The sequence below is a fragment of the Gasterosteus aculeatus genome, chromosome 12 (genome assembly GCF_964276395.1).
Source record: "Gasterosteus aculeatus chromosome 12, fGasAcu3.hap1.1, whole genome shotgun sequence".
NCBI classification, from domain to species: Eukaryota; Metazoa; Chordata; class Actinopteri; order Perciformes; family Gasterosteidae; genus Gasterosteus; species Gasterosteus aculeatus.
Genome location: NC_135700.1, coordinates 4,749,517 through 4,765,817, shown reverse-complemented (window position 1 = coordinate 4,765,817; position 16,301 = coordinate 4,749,517). Strand labels below are relative to the sequence as shown.

At 40.8% G+C, this 16,301-nt stretch overlaps 22 non-coding genes across 22 annotated transcripts; all 22 read right to left on the bottom strand.

The window, feature by feature from the left end:
* Nucleotides 1-412: 412 nt before the first annotated feature.
* trnay-gua (transfer RNA tyrosine (anticodon GUA)) lies at nucleotides 413-513 on the bottom strand. Its single transcript has 2 exons — nucleotides 477-513; nucleotides 413-448 (listed from the first exon to the last, which is right to left on the bottom strand). It is a non-coding gene; the product is annotated as a tRNA-Tyr (tRNA).
* A 357-nt stretch (nucleotides 514-870) lies between these two features.
* Nucleotides 871-971, bottom strand: trnay-gua (transfer RNA tyrosine (anticodon GUA)). The gene is made up of 2 exons: nucleotides 935-971; nucleotides 871-906 (listed from the first exon to the last, which is right to left on the bottom strand). It is a non-coding gene; the product is annotated as a tRNA-Tyr (tRNA).
* A 233-nt stretch (nucleotides 972-1,204) lies between these two features.
* On the bottom strand, nucleotides 1,205-1,305 carry trnay-gua (transfer RNA tyrosine (anticodon GUA)). The gene is made up of 2 exons: nucleotides 1,269-1,305; nucleotides 1,205-1,240 (listed from the first exon to the last, which is right to left on the bottom strand). It is a non-coding gene; the product is annotated as a tRNA-Tyr (tRNA).
* Nucleotides 1,306-1,600: 295 nt separating this feature from the next.
* Nucleotides 1,601-1,701, bottom strand: trnay-gua (transfer RNA tyrosine (anticodon GUA)). The gene is made up of 2 exons: nucleotides 1,665-1,701; nucleotides 1,601-1,636 (listed from the first exon to the last, which is right to left on the bottom strand). It is a non-coding gene; the product is annotated as a tRNA-Tyr (tRNA).
* A 295-nt stretch (nucleotides 1,702-1,996) lies between these two features.
* Nucleotides 1,997-2,097, bottom strand: trnay-gua (transfer RNA tyrosine (anticodon GUA)). Its single transcript has 2 exons — nucleotides 2,061-2,097; nucleotides 1,997-2,032 (listed from the first exon to the last, which is right to left on the bottom strand). It is a non-coding gene; the product is annotated as a tRNA-Tyr (tRNA).
* A 691-nt stretch (nucleotides 2,098-2,788) lies between these two features.
* On the bottom strand, nucleotides 2,789-2,889 carry trnay-gua (transfer RNA tyrosine (anticodon GUA)). Its single transcript has 2 exons — nucleotides 2,853-2,889; nucleotides 2,789-2,824 (listed from the first exon to the last, which is right to left on the bottom strand). It is a non-coding gene; the product is annotated as a tRNA-Tyr (tRNA).
* A 295-nt stretch (nucleotides 2,890-3,184) lies between these two features.
* Nucleotides 3,185-3,285, bottom strand: trnay-gua (transfer RNA tyrosine (anticodon GUA)). Its single transcript has 2 exons — nucleotides 3,249-3,285; nucleotides 3,185-3,220 (listed from the first exon to the last, which is right to left on the bottom strand). It is a non-coding gene; the product is annotated as a tRNA-Tyr (tRNA).
* Nucleotides 3,286-4,038: 753 nt separating this feature from the next.
* Nucleotides 4,039-4,139, bottom strand: trnay-gua (transfer RNA tyrosine (anticodon GUA)). The gene is made up of 2 exons: nucleotides 4,103-4,139; nucleotides 4,039-4,074 (listed from the first exon to the last, which is right to left on the bottom strand). It is a non-coding gene; the product is annotated as a tRNA-Tyr (tRNA).
* Nucleotides 4,140-4,496: 357 nt separating this feature from the next.
* Nucleotides 4,497-4,597, bottom strand: trnay-gua (transfer RNA tyrosine (anticodon GUA)). The gene is made up of 2 exons: nucleotides 4,561-4,597; nucleotides 4,497-4,532 (listed from the first exon to the last, which is right to left on the bottom strand). It is a non-coding gene; the product is annotated as a tRNA-Tyr (tRNA).
* A 357-nt stretch (nucleotides 4,598-4,954) lies between these two features.
* Nucleotides 4,955-5,055, bottom strand: trnay-gua (transfer RNA tyrosine (anticodon GUA)). The gene is made up of 2 exons: nucleotides 5,019-5,055; nucleotides 4,955-4,990 (listed from the first exon to the last, which is right to left on the bottom strand). It is a non-coding gene; the product is annotated as a tRNA-Tyr (tRNA).
* A 2,043-nt stretch (nucleotides 5,056-7,098) lies between these two features.
* trnay-gua (transfer RNA tyrosine (anticodon GUA)) lies at nucleotides 7,099-7,199 on the bottom strand. Its single transcript has 2 exons — nucleotides 7,163-7,199; nucleotides 7,099-7,134 (listed from the first exon to the last, which is right to left on the bottom strand). It is a non-coding gene; the product is annotated as a tRNA-Tyr (tRNA).
* A 357-nt stretch (nucleotides 7,200-7,556) lies between these two features.
* Nucleotides 7,557-7,657, bottom strand: trnay-gua (transfer RNA tyrosine (anticodon GUA)). The gene is made up of 2 exons: nucleotides 7,621-7,657; nucleotides 7,557-7,592 (listed from the first exon to the last, which is right to left on the bottom strand). It is a non-coding gene; the product is annotated as a tRNA-Tyr (tRNA).
* An 866-nt stretch (nucleotides 7,658-8,523) lies between these two features.
* Nucleotides 8,524-8,624, bottom strand: trnay-gua (transfer RNA tyrosine (anticodon GUA)). The gene is made up of 2 exons: nucleotides 8,588-8,624; nucleotides 8,524-8,559 (listed from the first exon to the last, which is right to left on the bottom strand). It is a non-coding gene; the product is annotated as a tRNA-Tyr (tRNA).
* A 357-nt stretch (nucleotides 8,625-8,981) lies between these two features.
* On the bottom strand, nucleotides 8,982-9,082 carry trnay-gua (transfer RNA tyrosine (anticodon GUA)). The gene is made up of 2 exons: nucleotides 9,046-9,082; nucleotides 8,982-9,017 (listed from the first exon to the last, which is right to left on the bottom strand). It is a non-coding gene; the product is annotated as a tRNA-Tyr (tRNA).
* An 877-nt stretch (nucleotides 9,083-9,959) lies between these two features.
* On the bottom strand, nucleotides 9,960-10,060 carry trnay-gua (transfer RNA tyrosine (anticodon GUA)). Its single transcript has 2 exons — nucleotides 10,024-10,060; nucleotides 9,960-9,995 (listed from the first exon to the last, which is right to left on the bottom strand). It is a non-coding gene; the product is annotated as a tRNA-Tyr (tRNA).
* A 753-nt stretch (nucleotides 10,061-10,813) lies between these two features.
* trnay-gua (transfer RNA tyrosine (anticodon GUA)) lies at nucleotides 10,814-10,914 on the bottom strand. The gene is made up of 2 exons: nucleotides 10,878-10,914; nucleotides 10,814-10,849 (listed from the first exon to the last, which is right to left on the bottom strand). It is a non-coding gene; the product is annotated as a tRNA-Tyr (tRNA).
* An 815-nt stretch (nucleotides 10,915-11,729) lies between these two features.
* Nucleotides 11,730-11,830, bottom strand: trnay-gua (transfer RNA tyrosine (anticodon GUA)). Its single transcript has 2 exons — nucleotides 11,794-11,830; nucleotides 11,730-11,765 (listed from the first exon to the last, which is right to left on the bottom strand). It is a non-coding gene; the product is annotated as a tRNA-Tyr (tRNA).
* Nucleotides 11,831-12,125: 295 nt separating this feature from the next.
* trnay-gua (transfer RNA tyrosine (anticodon GUA)) lies at nucleotides 12,126-12,226 on the bottom strand. Its single transcript has 2 exons — nucleotides 12,190-12,226; nucleotides 12,126-12,161 (listed from the first exon to the last, which is right to left on the bottom strand). It is a non-coding gene; the product is annotated as a tRNA-Tyr (tRNA).
* Nucleotides 12,227-12,585: 359 nt separating this feature from the next.
* On the bottom strand, nucleotides 12,586-12,686 carry trnay-gua (transfer RNA tyrosine (anticodon GUA)). The gene is made up of 2 exons: nucleotides 12,650-12,686; nucleotides 12,586-12,621 (listed from the first exon to the last, which is right to left on the bottom strand). It is a non-coding gene; the product is annotated as a tRNA-Tyr (tRNA).
* A 1,025-nt stretch (nucleotides 12,687-13,711) lies between these two features.
* trnay-gua (transfer RNA tyrosine (anticodon GUA)) lies at nucleotides 13,712-13,812 on the bottom strand. Its single transcript has 2 exons — nucleotides 13,776-13,812; nucleotides 13,712-13,747 (listed from the first exon to the last, which is right to left on the bottom strand). It is a non-coding gene; the product is annotated as a tRNA-Tyr (tRNA).
* Nucleotides 13,813-14,169: 357 nt separating this feature from the next.
* On the bottom strand, nucleotides 14,170-14,270 carry trnay-gua (transfer RNA tyrosine (anticodon GUA)). The gene is made up of 2 exons: nucleotides 14,234-14,270; nucleotides 14,170-14,205 (listed from the first exon to the last, which is right to left on the bottom strand). It is a non-coding gene; the product is annotated as a tRNA-Tyr (tRNA).
* A 1,596-nt stretch (nucleotides 14,271-15,866) lies between these two features.
* trnay-gua (transfer RNA tyrosine (anticodon GUA)) lies at nucleotides 15,867-15,967 on the bottom strand. The gene is made up of 2 exons: nucleotides 15,931-15,967; nucleotides 15,867-15,902 (listed from the first exon to the last, which is right to left on the bottom strand). It is a non-coding gene; the product is annotated as a tRNA-Tyr (tRNA).
* Between the last annotated feature and the right edge of the window lie 334 nt (nucleotides 15,968-16,301).

Sequence of the window (16,301 nt, the reverse complement as noted above, 5' to 3'; positions counted from 1 at the left end):
TGCACATTGAACATCAGCCTACAGTCCTCCGCTCTACCAACTGAGCTATCGAAGGGTAAAGAAAGAGACCTGCATTTTAGCGTGTATATTGAGGACGGAGCTGCCGATAAACCAAAGCTTTTTTGACAAAGAATGAATGGATTCTTAATGAGGAATATTGATGAGAAGCAAGGGTTGAGCTTGTTTTACAAAGGATGGATGGATTTGTTATGAGGAATATTGATGAGAAGCAAGGGTTGAGCTTGTTTTACAAAGGATGGATGGATTTTTTATGAGGAATATTGATGAGAAGCAAGGGTTGAGCTTGTTTTACAAAGAATGGATGGATTTGTCATGATGAATATTTACAAGATGCAAGGGTTTGCGATCAGGAAATACCTGTTGACCCAAACCGGACAACATTATAAAAATGTCCTTCGAGCCGGAGTTGAACCAGCGACCTAAGGATACCTGCTAATTGCACATTGAACATCAGCCTACAGTCCTCCGCTCTACCAACTGAGCTATCGAAGGGTAAAGAAAGAGACCTGCATTTTAGCGTGTATATTGAGGACGGAGCTGCCGATAAACCAAAGCTTTTTTGACAAAGAATGAATGGATTCTTAATGAGGAATATTGATGAGAAGCAAGGGTTGAGCTTGTTTTACAAAGGATGGATGGTTTTGTTATGAGGATTATTGATGAGAAGCAAGGGTTGAGCTTGTTTTACAAAGGATGGATGGATTTGTTATGAGGAAAATTGATGAGAAGCAAGGGTTGAGCTTGTTTTACAAAGAATGGATGGATTTTTCATGAGGAATATTGACAAGATGCAAGGGTTTGCGATCAGGAAATACCTGTTGACCCAAACCGGACAACATTATAAAAATGTCCTTCGAGCCGGAGTTGAACCAGCGACCTAAGGATACCTGCTAATTACAGATTGAACATCAGCCTACAGTCCTCCGCTCTACCAACTGAGCTATCGAAGGGTAAAGAAAGAGACCTGCATTTTAGCGTGTATATTGAGGACGGAGCTGCCGATAAACCAAAGCTTTTTTGACAAAGAATGAATGGATTCTTAATGAGGAATATTGATGAGAAGCAAGGGTTGAGCTTGTTTTACAAAGAATGGATGGATTTTTCATGAGGAATATTGACAAGATGCAAGGGTTTGCGATCAGGAAATACCTGTTGACCCAAACCGGACAACATTATAAAAATGTCCTTCGAGCCGGAGTTGAACCAGCGACCTAAGGATACATGCTAACTACAGATTGAACATCAGCCTACAGTCCTCCGCTCTACCAACTGAGCTATCGAAGGGTAAAGAAAGAGACCTGCATTTTAGCGTGTATATTGAGGACGGAGCTGCCGATAAACCAAAGCTTTTTTGACAAAGAATGAATGGATTCTTAATGAGGAATATTGATGAGAAGCAAGGGTTGAGCTTGTTTTACAAAGGATGGATGGTTTTGTTATGAGGATTATTGATGAGAAGCAAGGGTTGAGCTTGTTTTACAAAGAATGGATGGATTTTTCATGAGGAATATTGACAAGATGCAAGGGTTTGCGATCAGGAAATACCTGTTGACCCAAACCGAACAACATTATAAAAATGTCCTTCGAGCCGGAGTTGAACCAGCGACCTAAGGATACCTGCTAATTACAGATTGAACATCAGCCTACAGTCCTCCGCTCTACCAACTGAGCTATCGAAGGGTAAAGAAAGAGACCTGCATTTTAGCGTGTATATTGAGGACGGAGCTGCCGATAAACCAAAGCTTTTTTGACAAAGAATGAATGGATTCTAAATGAGGAATATTGATGAGAAGCAAGGGTTGAGCTTGTTTTACAAAGGATGGATTGATTTGTTATGAGGAATATTGATGAGAAGCAAGGGTTGAGCTTGTTTTACAAAGAATGGATGGATTTGTCATGAGGAATATTGACAAGAAGCAAGGGTTTGCGATCAGGAAATACCTGTTGACCCAAACAGGACAACATTATAAAAATGTCCTTCGAGCCGGAGTTGAACCAGCGACCTAAGGATACCTGCTAATTGCACATTGAACATCAGCCTACAGTCCTCCGCTCTACCAACTGAGCTATCGAAGGGTAAAGAAAGAGACCTGCATTTTAGCGTGTATATTGAGGACGGAGCTGCCGATAAACCAAAGCTTTTTTGACAAAGAATGAATGGATTCTTAATGAGGAATATTGATGAGAAGCAAGGGTTGAGCTTGTTTTACAAAGGATGGATGGATTTGTTATGAGGAATATTGATGAGAAGCAAGGGTTGAGCTTGTTTTACAAAGGATGGATGAATTTGTTATGAGGAATATTGATGAGAAGCAAGGGTTGAGCTTGTTTTACAAAGAATGGATGGATTTGTCATGATGAATATTGACAAGATGCAAGGGTTTGCGATCAGGAAATACCTGTTGACCCAAACCGGACAACATTATAAAAATGTTCTTCGAGCCGGAGTTGAACCAGCGACCTAAGGATACCTGCTAACTACAGATTGAACATCAGCCTACAGTCCTCCGCTCTACCAACTGAGCTATCGAAGGGTAAAGAAAGAGACCTGCATTTTAGCGTGTATATTGAGGACGGAGCTGCCGATAAACCAAAGCTTTTTTGACAATGAATGAATGGATTCTTAATAAGGAATATTGATGAGAAGCAAGGGTTGAGCTTGTTTTACAAAGGATGGATGGATTTGTCATGATGAATATTGACAAGATGCAAGGGTTTGCGATCAGGAAATACCTGTTGACCCAAACCGGACAACATTATAAAAATGTCCTTCGAGCCGGAGTTGAACCAGCGACCTAAGGATACCTGCTAATTACAGATTGAACATCAGCCTACAGTCCTCCGCTCTACCAACTGAGCTATCGAAGGGTAAAGAAAGAGACCTGCATTTTAGCGTGTATATTGAGGACGGAGCTGCCGATAAACCAAAGCTTTTTTGACAAAGAATGAATGGATTCTAAATGAGGAATATTGATGAGAAGCAAGGGTTGAGCTTGTTTTACAAAGGATGGATTGATTTGTTATGAGGAATATTGATGAGAAGCAAGGGTTGAGCTTGTTTTACAAAGAATGGATGGATTTGTCATGAGGAATATTGACAAGAAGCAAGGGTTTGCGATCAGGAAATACCTGTTGACCCAAACAGGACAACATTATAAAAATGTCCTTCGAGCCGGAGTTGAACCAGCGACCTAAGGATACCTGCTAATTGCACATTGAACATCAGCCTACAGTCCTCCGCTCTACCAACTGAGCTATCGAAGGGTAAAGAAAGAGACCTGCATTTTAGCGTGTATATTGAGGACGGAGCTGCCGATAAACCAAAGCTTTTTTGACAAAGAATGAATGGATTCTTAATGAGGAATATTGATGAGAAGCAAGGGTTGAGCTTGTTTTACAAAGGATGGATGGATTTGTTATGAGGAATATTGATGAGAAGCAAGGGTTGAGCTTGTTTTACAAAGGATGGATGAATTTGTTATGAGGAATATTGATGAGAAGCAAGGGTTGAGCTTGTTTTACAAAGAATGGATGGATTTGTCATGATGAATATTGACAAGATGCAAGGGTTTGCGATCAGGAAATACCTGTTGACCCAAACCGGACAACATTATAAAAATGTTCTTCGAGCCGGAGTTGAACCAGCGACCTAAGGATACCTGCTAACTACAGATTGAACATCAGCCTACAGTCCTCCGCTCTACCAACTGAGCTATCGAAGGGTAAAGAAAGAGACCTGCATTTTAGCGTGTATATTGAGGACGGAGCTGCCGATAAACCAAAGCTTTTTTGACAAAGAATGAATGGATTCTTAATGAGGAATATTGATGAGAAGCAAGGGTTGAGCTTGTTTTACAAAGGATGGATGGATTTGTTATGAGGAATATTGATGAGAAGCAAGGGTTGAGCTTGTTTTACAAAGAATGGATGGATTTGTCATGAGGAATATTGACAAGATGCAAGGGTTTGCGATCAGGAAATACCTGTTGACCCAAACCGGACAACATTATAAAAATGTCCTTCGAGCCGGAGTTGAACCAGCGACCTAAGGATACCTGCTAATTGCACATTGAACATCAGCCTACAGTCCTCCGCTCTACCAACTGAGCTATCGAAGGGTAAAGAAAGAGACCTGCATTTTAGCGTGTATATTGAGGACGGAGCTGCCGATAAACCAAAGCTTTTTTGACAAAGAATGAATGGATTCTTAATGAGGAATATTGATGAGAAGCAAGGGTTGAGCTTGTTTTACAAAGGATGGATGGATTTGTTATGAGGAATATTGATGAGAAGCAAGGGTTGAGCTTGTTTTACAAAGGATGGATGGATTTGTTATGAGGAATATTGATGAGAAGCAAGGGTTGAGCTTGTTTTACAAAGAATGGATGGATTTGTCATGAGGAATATTGACAAGATGCAAGGGTTTGCGATCAGGAAATACCTGTTGACCCAAACCGGACAACATTATAAAAATGTCCTTCGAGCCGGAGTTGAACCAGCGACCTAAGGATACCTGCTAATTGCACATTGAACATCAGCCTACAGTCCTCCGCTCTACCAACTGAGCTATCGAAGGGTAAAGAAAGAGACCTGCATTTTAGCGTGTATATTGAGGACGGAGCTGCCGATAAACCAAAGCTTTTTTGACAAAGAATGAATGGATTCTTAATGAGGAATATTGATGAGAAGCAAGGGTTGAGCTTGTTTTACAAAGGATGGATGGATTTGTTATGAGGAATATTGATGAGAAGCAAGGGTTGAGCTTGTTTTACAAAGGATGGATGGATTTGTTATGAGGAATATTGATGAGAAGCAAGGGTTGAGCTTGTTTTACAAAGAATGGATGGATTTGTCATGAGGAATATTGACAAGATGCAAGGGTTTGCGATCAGGAAATACCTGTTGACCCAAACCGGACAACATTATAAAAATGTCCTTCGAGCCGGAGTTGAACCAGCGACCTAAGGATACCTGCTAACTACAGATTGAACATCAGCCTACAGTCCTCCGCTCTACCAACTGAGCTATCGAAGGGTAAAGAAAGAGACCTGCATTTTAGCGTGTATATTGAGGACGGAGCTGCCGATAAACCAAAGCTTTTTTGACAAAGAATGAATGGATTCTTAATGAGGAATATTGATGAGAAGCAAGGGTTGAGCTTGTTTTACAAAGGATGGATGGATTTGTTATGAGGAATATTGATGAGAAGCAAGGGTTGAGCTTGTTTTACAAAGAATGGATGGATTTGTCATGAGGAATATTGACAAGAAGCAAGGGTTTGCGATCAGGAAATACCTGTTGACCCAAACCGGACAACATTATAAAAATGTCCTTCGAGCCGGAGTTGAATGGATGGATTTGTCATGAGGAATATTGACAAGAAGCAAGGGTTTGCGATCAGGAAATACCTGTTGACCCAAACCGGACAACATTATAAAAATGTCCTTCGAGCCGGAGTTAAACCAGCGACCTAAGGATACCTGCTAATTGCACATTGAACATCAGCCTACAGTCCTCCGCTCTACCAACTGAGCTATCGAAGGGTAAAGAAAGAGACCTGCATTTTAGCGTGTATATTGAGGACGGAGCTGCCGATAAACCAACGCTTTTTTGACAAAGAATGAATGGATTCTTAATGAGGAATATTGATGAGAAGCAAGGGTTGAGCTTGTTTTACAAAGGATGGATGGATTTGTTATGAGGAATATTGATGAGAAGCAAGGGTTGAGCTTGTTTTACAAAGAATGGATGGATTTGTCATGAGGAATATTGACAAGAAGCAAGGGTTTGCGATCAGGAAATACCTGTTGACCCAAACCGGACAACATTATAAAAATGTCCTTCGAGCCGGAGTTGAATGGATGGATTTGTCATGAGGAATATTGACAAGAAGCAAGGGTTTGCGATCAGGAAATACCTGTTGACCCAAACCGGACAACATTATAAAAATGTCCTTCGAGCCGGAGTTAAACCAGCGACCTAAGGATACCTGCTAATTGCACATTGAACATCAGCCTACAGTCCTCCGCTCTACCAACTGAGCTATCGAAGGGTAAAGAAAGAGACCTGCATTTTAGCGTGTATATTGAGGACGGAGCTGCCGATAAACCAAAGCTTTTTTGACAAAGAATGAATGGATTCTTAATGAGGAATATTGATGAGAAGCAAGGGTTGAGCTTGTTTTACAAAGGATGGATGGATTTGTTATGAGGAAAATTGATGAGAAGCAAGGGTTGAGCTTGTTTTACAAAGAATGGATGGATTTTTCATGAGGAATATTGACAAGATGCAAGGGTTTGCGATCAGGAAATACCTGTTGACCCAAACCGGACAACATTATAAAAATGTTCTTCGAGCCGGAGTTGAACCAGCGACCTAAGGATACCTGCTAACTACAGATTGAACATCAGCCTACAGTCCTCCGCTCTACCAACTGAGCTATCGAAGGGTATAGAAAGAGACCTGCATTTTAGCGTGTATATTGAGGACGGAGCTGCCGATAAACCAAAGCTTTTTTGACAATGAATGAATGGATTCTTAATAAGGAATATTGATGAGAAGCAAGGGTTGAGCTTGTTATACAAAGGATGGATGGATTTGTCATGATGAATATTGACAAGATGCAAGGGTTTGCGATCAGGAAATACCTGTTGACCCAAACCGGACAACATTATAAAAATGTCCTTCGAGCCGGAGTTGAACCAGCGACCAAAGGATACCTGCTAACTACAGATTGAACATCAGCCTACAGTCCTCCGCTCTACCAACTGAGCTATCGAAGGGTAAAGAAAGAGACCTGCATTTTAGCGTGTATATTGAGGACGGAGCTGCCGATAAACCAAAGCTTTTTTGACAAAGAATGAATGGATTCTTAATGAGGAATATTGATGAGAAGCAAGGGTTGAGCTTGTTTTACAAAGGATGGATGGATTTGTTATGAGGAATATTGATGAGAAGCAAGGGTTGAGCTTGTTTTACAAAGAATGGATGGATTTGTCATGAGGAATATTGACAAGATGCAAGGGTTTGCGATCAGGAAATACCTGTTGACCCAAACCGGACAACATTATAAAAATGTCCTTCGAGCCGGAGTTGAACCAGCGACCTAAGGATACCTGCTAATTGCACATTGAACATCAGCCTACAGTCCTCCGCTCTACCAACTGAGCTATCGAAGGGTAAAGAAAGAGACCTGCATTTTAGCGTGTATATTGAGGACGGAGCTGCCGATAAACCAAAGCTTTTTTGACAAAGAATGAATGGATTCTTAATGAGGAATATTGATGAGAAGCAAGGGTTGAGCTTGTTTTACAAAGGATGGATGGATTTGTTATGAGGAATATTGATGAGAAGCAAGGGTTGAGCTTGTTTTACAAAGGATGGATGGATTTGTTATGAGGAATATTGATGAGAAGCAAGGGTTGAGCTTGTTTTACAAAGAATGGATGGATTTGTCATGAGGAATATTGACAAGATGCAAGGGTTTGCGATCAGGAAATACCTGTTGACCCAAACCGGACAACATTATAAAAATGTCCTTCGAGCCGGAGTTGAACCAGCGACCTAAGGATACCTGCTAACTACAGATTGAACATCAGCCTACAGTCCTCCGCTCTACCAACTGAGCTATCGAAGGGTAAAGAAAGAGACCTGCATTTTAGCGTGTATATTGAGGACGGAGCTGCCGATAAACCAAAGCTTTTTTGACAAAGAATGAATGGATTCTTAATGAGGAATATTGATGAGAAGCAAGGGTTGAGCTTGTTTTACAAAGGATGGATGGATTTGTTATGAGGAATATTGATGAGAAGCAAGGGTTGAGCTTGTTTTACAAAGAATGGATGGATTTGTCATGAGGAATATTGACAAGAAGCAAGGGTTTGCGATCAGGAAATACCTGTTGACCCAAACCGGACAACATTATAAAAATGTCCTTCGAGCCGGAGTTGAATGGATGGATTTGTCATGAGGAATATTGACAAGAAGCAAGGGTTTGCGATCAGGAAATACCTGTTGACCCAAACCGGACAACATTATAAAAATGTCCTTCGAGCCGGAGTTAAACCAGCGACCTAAGGATACCTGCTAATTGCACATTGAACATCAGCCTACAGTCCTCCGCTCTACCAACTGAGCTATCGAAGGGTAAAGAAAGAGACCTGCATTTTAGCGTGTATATTGAGGACGGAGCTGCCGATAAACCAACGCTTTTTTGACAAAGAATGAATGGATTCTTAATGAGGAATATTGATGAGAAGCAAGGGTTGAGCTTGTTTTACAAAGGATGGATGGATTTGTTATGAGGAATATTGATGAGAAGCAAGGGTTGAGCTTGTTTTACAAAGGATGGATGGATTTTTTATGAGGAATATTGATGAGAAGCAAGGGTTGAGCTTGTTTTACAAAGAATGGATGGATTTGTCATGATGAATATTTACAAGATGCAAGGGTTTGCGATCAGGAAATACCTGTTGACCCAAACCGGACAACATTATAAAAATGTCCTTCGAGCCGGAGTTGAACCAGCGACCTAAGGATACCTGCTAATTGCACATTGAACATCAGCCTACAGTCCTCCGCTCTACCAACTGAGCTATCGAAGGGTAAAGAAAGAGACCTGCATTTTAGCGTGTATATTGAGGACGGAGCTGCCGATAAACCAAAGCTTTTTTGACAAAGAATGAATGGATTCTTAATGAGGAATATTGATGAGAAGCAAGGGTTGAGCTTGTTTTACAAAGGATGGATGGTTTTGTTATGAGGATTATTGATGAGAAGCAAGGGTTGAGCTTGTTTTACAAAGGATGGATGGATTTGTTATGAGGAAAATTGATGAGAAGCAAGGGTTGAGCTTGTTTTACAAAGAATGGATGGATTTTTCATGAGGAATATTGACAAGATGCAAGGGTTTGCGATCAGGAAATACCTGTTGACCCAAACCGGACAACATTATAAAAATGTCCTTCGAGCCGGAGTTGAACCAGCGACCTAAGGATACCTGCTAATTACAGATTGAACATCAGCCTACAGTCCTCCGCTCTACCAACTGAGCTATCGAAGGGTAAAGAAAGAGACCTGCATTTTAGCGTGTATATTGAGGACGGAGCTGCCGATAAACCAAAGCTTTTTTGACAAAGAATGAATGGATTCTTAATGAGGAATATTGATGAGAAGCAAGGGTTGAGCTTGTTTTACAAAGGATGGATGGATTTGTTATGAGGAATATTGATGAGAAGCAAGGGTTGAGCTTGTTTTACAAAGGATGGATGGATTTGTTATGAGGAATATTGATGAGAAGCAAGGGTTGAGCTTGTTTTACAAAGGATGGATGGATTTGTTATGAGGAATATTGATGAGAAGCAAGGGTTGAGCTTGTTTTACAAAGAATGGATGGATTTGTCATGAGGAATATTGACAAGATGCAAGGGTTTGCGATCAGGAAATACCTGTTGACCCAAACCGGACAACATTATAAAAATGTCCTTCGAGCCGGAGTTGAACCAGCGACCTAAGGATACCTGCTAACTACAGATTGAACATCAGCCTAAAGTCCTCCGCTCTACCAACTGAGCTATCGAAGGGTAAAGAAAGAGACCTGCATTTTAGCGTGTATATTGAGGACGGAGCTGCCGATAAACCAAAGCTTTTTTGACAAAGAATGAATGGATTCTTAATGAGGAATATTGATGAGAAGCAAGGGTTGAGCTTGTTTTACAAAGGATGGATGGATTTGTTATGAGGATTATTGATGAGAAGCAAGGGTTGAGCTTGTTTTACAAAGGATGGATGGATTTGTTATGAGGAAAATTGATGAGAAGCAAGGGTTGAGCTTGTTTTACAAAGAATGGATGGATTTTTCATGAGGAATATTGACAAGATGCAAGGGTTTGCGATCAGGAAATACCTGTTGACCCAAACCGGACAACATTATAAAAATGTCCTTCGAGCCGGAGTTGAACCAGCGACCTAAGGATACCTGCTAATTACAGATTGAACATCAGCCTACAGTCCTCCGCTCTACCAACTGAGCTATCGAAGGGTAAAGAAAGAGACCTGCATTTTAGCGTGTATATTGAGGACGGAGCTGCCGATAAACCAAAGCTTTTTTGACAAAGAATGAATGGATTCTTAATGAGGAATATTGATGAGAAGCAAGGGTTGAGCTTGTTTTACAAAGGATGGATGGATTTGTTATGAGGAATATTGATGAGAAGCAAGGGTTGAGCTTGTTTTACAAAGGATGGATGGATTTGTTATGAGGAATATTGATGAGAAGCAAGGGTTGAGCTTGTTTTACAAAGAATGGATGGATTTGTCATGAGGAATATTGACAAGATGCAAGGGTTTGCGATCAGGAAATACCTGTTGACCCAAACCGGACAACATTATAAAAATGTCCTTCGAGCCGGAATTGAACCAGCGACCTAAGGATACCTGCTAACTACAGATTGAACATCAGCCTAAAGTCCTCCGCTCTACCAACTGAGCTATCGAAGGGTAAAGAAAGAGACCTGCATTTTAGCGTGTATATTGAGGACGGAGCTGCCGATAAACCAAAGCTTTTTTGACAAAGAATGAATGGATTCTTAATGAGGAATATTGATGAGAAGCAAGGGTTGAGCTTGTTTTACAAAGGATGGATGGATTTGTTATGAGGAATATTGATGAGAAGCAAGGGTTGAGCTTGTTTTACAAAGAATGGATGGATTTGTCATAATGAATATTGACAAGATGCAAGGGTTTGCGATCAGGAAATACCTGTTGACCCAAACCGGACAACATTATAAAAATGTCCTTCGAGCCGGAGTTGAACCAGCGACCTAAGGATACCTGCTAACTACAGATTGAACATCAGCCTACAGTCCTCCGCTCTACCAACTGAGCTATCGAAGGGTAAAGAAAGAGACCTGCATTTTAGCGTGTATATTGAGGACGGAGCTGCCGATAAACCAAAGCTTTTTTGACAAAGAATGAATGGATTCTTAATGAGGAATATTGATGAGAAGCAAGGGTTGAGCTTGTTTTACAAAGGATGGATGGATTTGTTATGAGGAATATTGATGAGAAGCAAGGGTTGAGCTTGTTTTACAAAGGATGGATGGATTTTTTATGAGGAATATTGATGAGAAGCAAGGGTTGAGCTTGTTTTACAAAGAATGGATGGATTTGTCATGATGAATATTTACAAGATGCAAGGGTTTGCGATCAGGAAATACCTGTTGACCCAAACCGGACAACATTATAAAAATGTCCTTCGAGCCAGAGTTGAACCAGCGACCTAAGGATACCTGCTAATTGCACATTGAACATCAGCCTACAGTCCTCCGCTCTACCAACTGAGCTATCGAAGGGTAAAGAAAGAGACCTGCATTTTAGCGTGTATATTGAGGACGGAGCTGCCGATAAACCAAAGCTTTTTTGACAAAGAATGAATGGATTCTTAATGAGGAATATTGATGAGAAGCAAGGGTTGAGCTTGTTTTACAAAGGATGGATGGTTTTGTTATGAGGATTATTGATGAGAAGCAAGGGTTGAGCTTGTTTTACAAAGGATGGATGGATTTGTTATGAGGAAAATTGATGAGAAGCAAGGGTTGAGCTTGTTTTACAAAGAATGGATGGATTTTTCATGAGGAATATTGACAAGATGCAAGGGTTTGCGATCAGGAAATACCTGTTGACCCAAACCGGACAACATTATAAAAATGTCCTTCGAGCCGGAGTTGAACCAGCGACCTAAGGATACCTGCTAATTACAGATTGAACATCAGCCTACAGTCCTCCGCTCTACCAACTGAGCTATCGAAGGGTAAAGAAAGAGACCTGCATTTTAGCGTGTATATTGAGGACGGAGCTGCCGATAAACCAAAGCTTTTTTGACAAAGAATGAATGGATTCTTAATGAGGAATATTTATGAGAAGCAAGGGTTGAGCTTGTTTTACAAAGGATGGATGGATTTGTTATGAGGAATATTGATGAGAAGCAAGGGTTGAGCTTGTTTTACAAAGGATGGATGGATTTGTCATGAGGAATATTGACAAGAAGCAAGGGTTTGCGATCAGGAAATACCTGTTGACCCAAACAGGACAACATTATAAAAATGTCCTTCGAGCCGGAGTTGAACCAGCGACCTAAGGATACCTGCTAATTGCACATTGAACATCAGCCTACAGTCCTCCGCTCTACCAACTGAGCTATCGAAGGGTAAAGAAAGAGACCTGCATTTTAGCGTGTATATTGAGGACGGAGCTGCCGATAAACCAAAGCTTTTTTTAAAAAAAGAATGAATGGATTCTTAATGAGGAATATTGATGAGAAGCAAGGGTTGAGCTTGTTTTACAAAGGATGGATGGTTTTGTTATGAGGATTATTGATGAGAAGCAAGGGTTGAGCTTGTTTTACAAAGGATGGATGGATTTGTTATGAGGAAAATTGATGAGAAGCAAGGTTTGAGCTTGTTTTACAAAGAATGGATGGATTTTTCATGAGGAATATTGACAAGATGCAAGGGTTTGCGATCAGGAAATACCTGTTGACCCAAACCGAACAACATTATAAAAATGTCCTTCGAGCCGGAGTTGAACCAGCGACCTAAGGATACCTGCTAATTGCACATTGAACATCAGCCTACAGTCCTCCGCTCTACCAACTGAGCTATCGAAGGGTAAAGAAAGAGACCTGCATTTTAGCGTGTATATTGAGGACGGAGCTGCCGATAAACCAAAGCTTTTTTGACAAAGAATGAATGGATTCTTAATGAGGAATATTGATGAGAAGCAAGGGTTGAGCTTGTTTTACAAAGGATGGATGGATTTGTTATGAGGAATATTGATGAGAAGCAAGGGTTGAGCTTGTTTTACAAAGAATGGATGGATTTGTCATGATGAATATTGACAAGATGCAAGGGTTTGCGATCAGGAAATACCTGTTGACCCAAACCGGACAACATTATAAAAATGTTCTTCGAGCCGGAGTTGAACCAGCGACCTAAGGATACCTGCTAACTACAGATTGAACATCAGCCTACAGTCCTCCGCTCTACCAACTGAGCTATCGAAGGGTAAAGAAAGAGACCTGCATTTTAGCGTGTATATTGAGGACGGAGCTGCCGATAAACCAAAGCTTTTTTGACAATGAATGAATGGATTCTTAATAAGGAATATTGATGAGAAGCAAGGGTTGAGCTTGTTTTACAAAGGATGGATGGATTTGTCATGATGAATATTGACAAGATGCAAGGGTTTGCGATCAGGAAATACCTGTTGACCCAAACCGGACAACATTATAAAAATGTCCTTCGAGCCGGAGTTGAACCAGCGACCAAAGGATACCTGCTAACTACAGATTGAACATCAGCCTACAGTCCTCCGCTCTACCAACTGAGCTATCGAAGGGTAAAGAAAGAGACCTGCATTTTAGCGTGTATATTGAGGACGGAGCTGCCGATAAACCAAAGCTTTTTTGACAAAGAATGAATGGATTCTTAATGAGGAATATTGATGAGAAGCAAGGGTTGAGCTTGTTTTACAAAGGATGGATGGATTTGTTATGAGGAATATTGATGAGAAGCAAGGGTTGAGCTTGTTTTACAAAGAATGGATGGATTTGTCATGAGGAATATTGACAAGATGCAAGGGTTTGCGATCAGGAAATACCTGTTGACCCAAACCGGACAACATTATAAAAATGTCCTTCGAGCCGGAGTTGAACCAGCGACCTAAGGATACCTGCTAATTGCACATTGAACATCAGCCTACAGTCCTCCGCTCTACCAACTGAGCTATCGAAGGGTAAAGAAAGAGACCTGCATTTTAGCGTGTATATTGAGGACGGAGCTGCCGATAAACCAAAGCTTTTTTGACAAAGAATGAATGGATTCTTAATGAGGAATATTGATGAGAAGCAAGGGTTGAGCTTGTTTTACAAAGGATGGATGGATTTGTTATGAGGAATATTGATGAGAAGCAAGGGTTGAGCTTGTTTTACAAAGGATGGATGGATTTGTTATGAGGAATATTGATGAGAAGCAAGGGTTGAGCTTGTTTTACAAAGAATGGATGGATTTGTCATGAGGAATATTGACAAGATGCAAGGGTTTGCGATCAGGAAATACCTGTTGACCCAAACCGGACAACATTATAAAAATGTCCTTCGAGCCGGAGTTGAACCAGCGACCTAAGGATACCTGCTAACTACAGATTGAACATCAGCCTACAGTCCTCCGCTCTACCAACTGAGCTATCGAAGGGTAAAGAAAGAGACCTGCATTTTAGCGTGTATATTGAGGACGGAGCTGCCGATAAACCAAAGCTTTTTTGACAAAGAATGAATGGATTCTTAATGAGGAATATTGATGAGAAGCAAGGGTTGAGCTTGTTTTACAAAGGATGGATGGATTTGTTATGAGGAATATTGATGAGAAGCAAGGGTTGAGCTTGTTTTACAAAGAATGGATGGATTTGTCATGAGGAATATTGACAAGAAGCAAGGGTTTGCGATCAGGAAATACCTGTTGACCCAAACCGGACAACATTATAAAAATGTCCTTCGAGCCGGAGTTGAATGGATGGATTTGTCATGAGGAATATTGACAAGAAGCAAGGGTTTGCGATCAGGAAATACCTGTTGACCCAAACCGGACAACATTATAAAAATGTCCTTCGAGCCGGAGTTAAACCAGCGACCTAAGGATACCTGCTAATTGCACATTGAACATCAGCCTACAGTCCTCCGCTCTACCAACTGAGCTATCGAAGGGTAAAGAAAGAGACCTGCATTTTAGCGTGTATATTGAGGACGGAGCTGCCGATAAACCAAAGCTTTTTTGACAAAGAATGAATGGATTCTTAATGAGGAATATTGATGAGAAGCAAGGGTTGAGCTTGTTTTACAAAGGATGGATGGATTTGTTATGAGGAAAATTGATGAGAAGCAAGGGTTGAGCTTGTTTTACAAAGAATGGATGGATTTTTCATGAGGAATATTGACAAGATGCAAGGGTTTGCGATCAGGAAATACCTGTTGACCCAAACCGGACAACATTATAAAAATGTTCTTCGAGCCGGAGTTGAACCAGCGACCTAAGGATACCTGCTAACTACAGATTGAACATCAGCCTACAGTCCTCCGCTCTACCAACTGAGCTATCGAAGGGTAAAGAAAGAGACCTGCATTTTAGCGTGTATATTGAGGACGGAGCTGCCGATAAACCAAAGCTTTTTTGACAATGAATGAATGGATTCTTAATAAGGAATATTGATGAGAAGCAAGGGTTGAGCTTGTTTTACAAAGGATGGATGGATTTGTTATGAGGAATATTGATGAGAAGCAAGGGTTGAGCTTGTTTTACAAAGGATGGATGGATTTGTCATGAGGAATATTGACAAGATGCAAGGGTTTGCGATCAGGAAATACCTGTTGACCCAAACAGGACAACATTATAAAAATGTCCTTCGAGCCGGAGTTGAACCAGCGACCTAAGGATACCTGCTAACTACAGATTGAACATCAGCCTAAAGTCCTCCGCTCTACCAACTGAGCTATCGAAGGGTAAAGAAAGAGACCTGCATTTTAGCGTGTATATTGAGGACGGAGCTGCCGATAAACCAAAGCTTTTTTGACAAAGAATGAATGGATTCTTAATGAGGAATATTGATGAGAAGCAAGGGTTGAGCTTGTTTTACAAAGGATGGATGGATTTGTTATGAGGAATATTGATGAGAAGCAAGGGTTGAGCTTGTTTTACAAAGAATGGATGGATTTGTCATGATGAATATTGACAAGATGCAAGGGTTTGCGATCAGGAAATACCTGTTGACCCAAACCGGACAACATTATAAAAATGTCCTTCGAGCCGGAGTTGAACCAGCGACCTAAGGATACCTGCTAACTACAGATTGAACATCAGCCTACAGTCCTCCGCTCTACCAACTGAGCTATCGAAGGGTAAAGAAAGAGACCTGCATTTTAGCGTGTATATTGAGGACGGAGCTGCCGATAAACCAAAGCTTTTTTGACAAAGAATGAATGGATTCTTAATGAGGAATATTGATGAGAAGCAAGGGTTGAGCTTGTTTTACAAAGGATGGATGGATTTGTTATGAGGAATATTGATGAGAAGCAAGGGTTGAGCTTGTTTTACAAAGGATGGATGGATTTTTTATGAGGAATATTGATGAGAAGCAAGGGTTGAGCTTGTTTTACAAAGAATGGATGGATTTGTCATGATGAATATTTACAAGATGCAAGGGTTTGCGATCAGGAAATACCTGTTGACCCA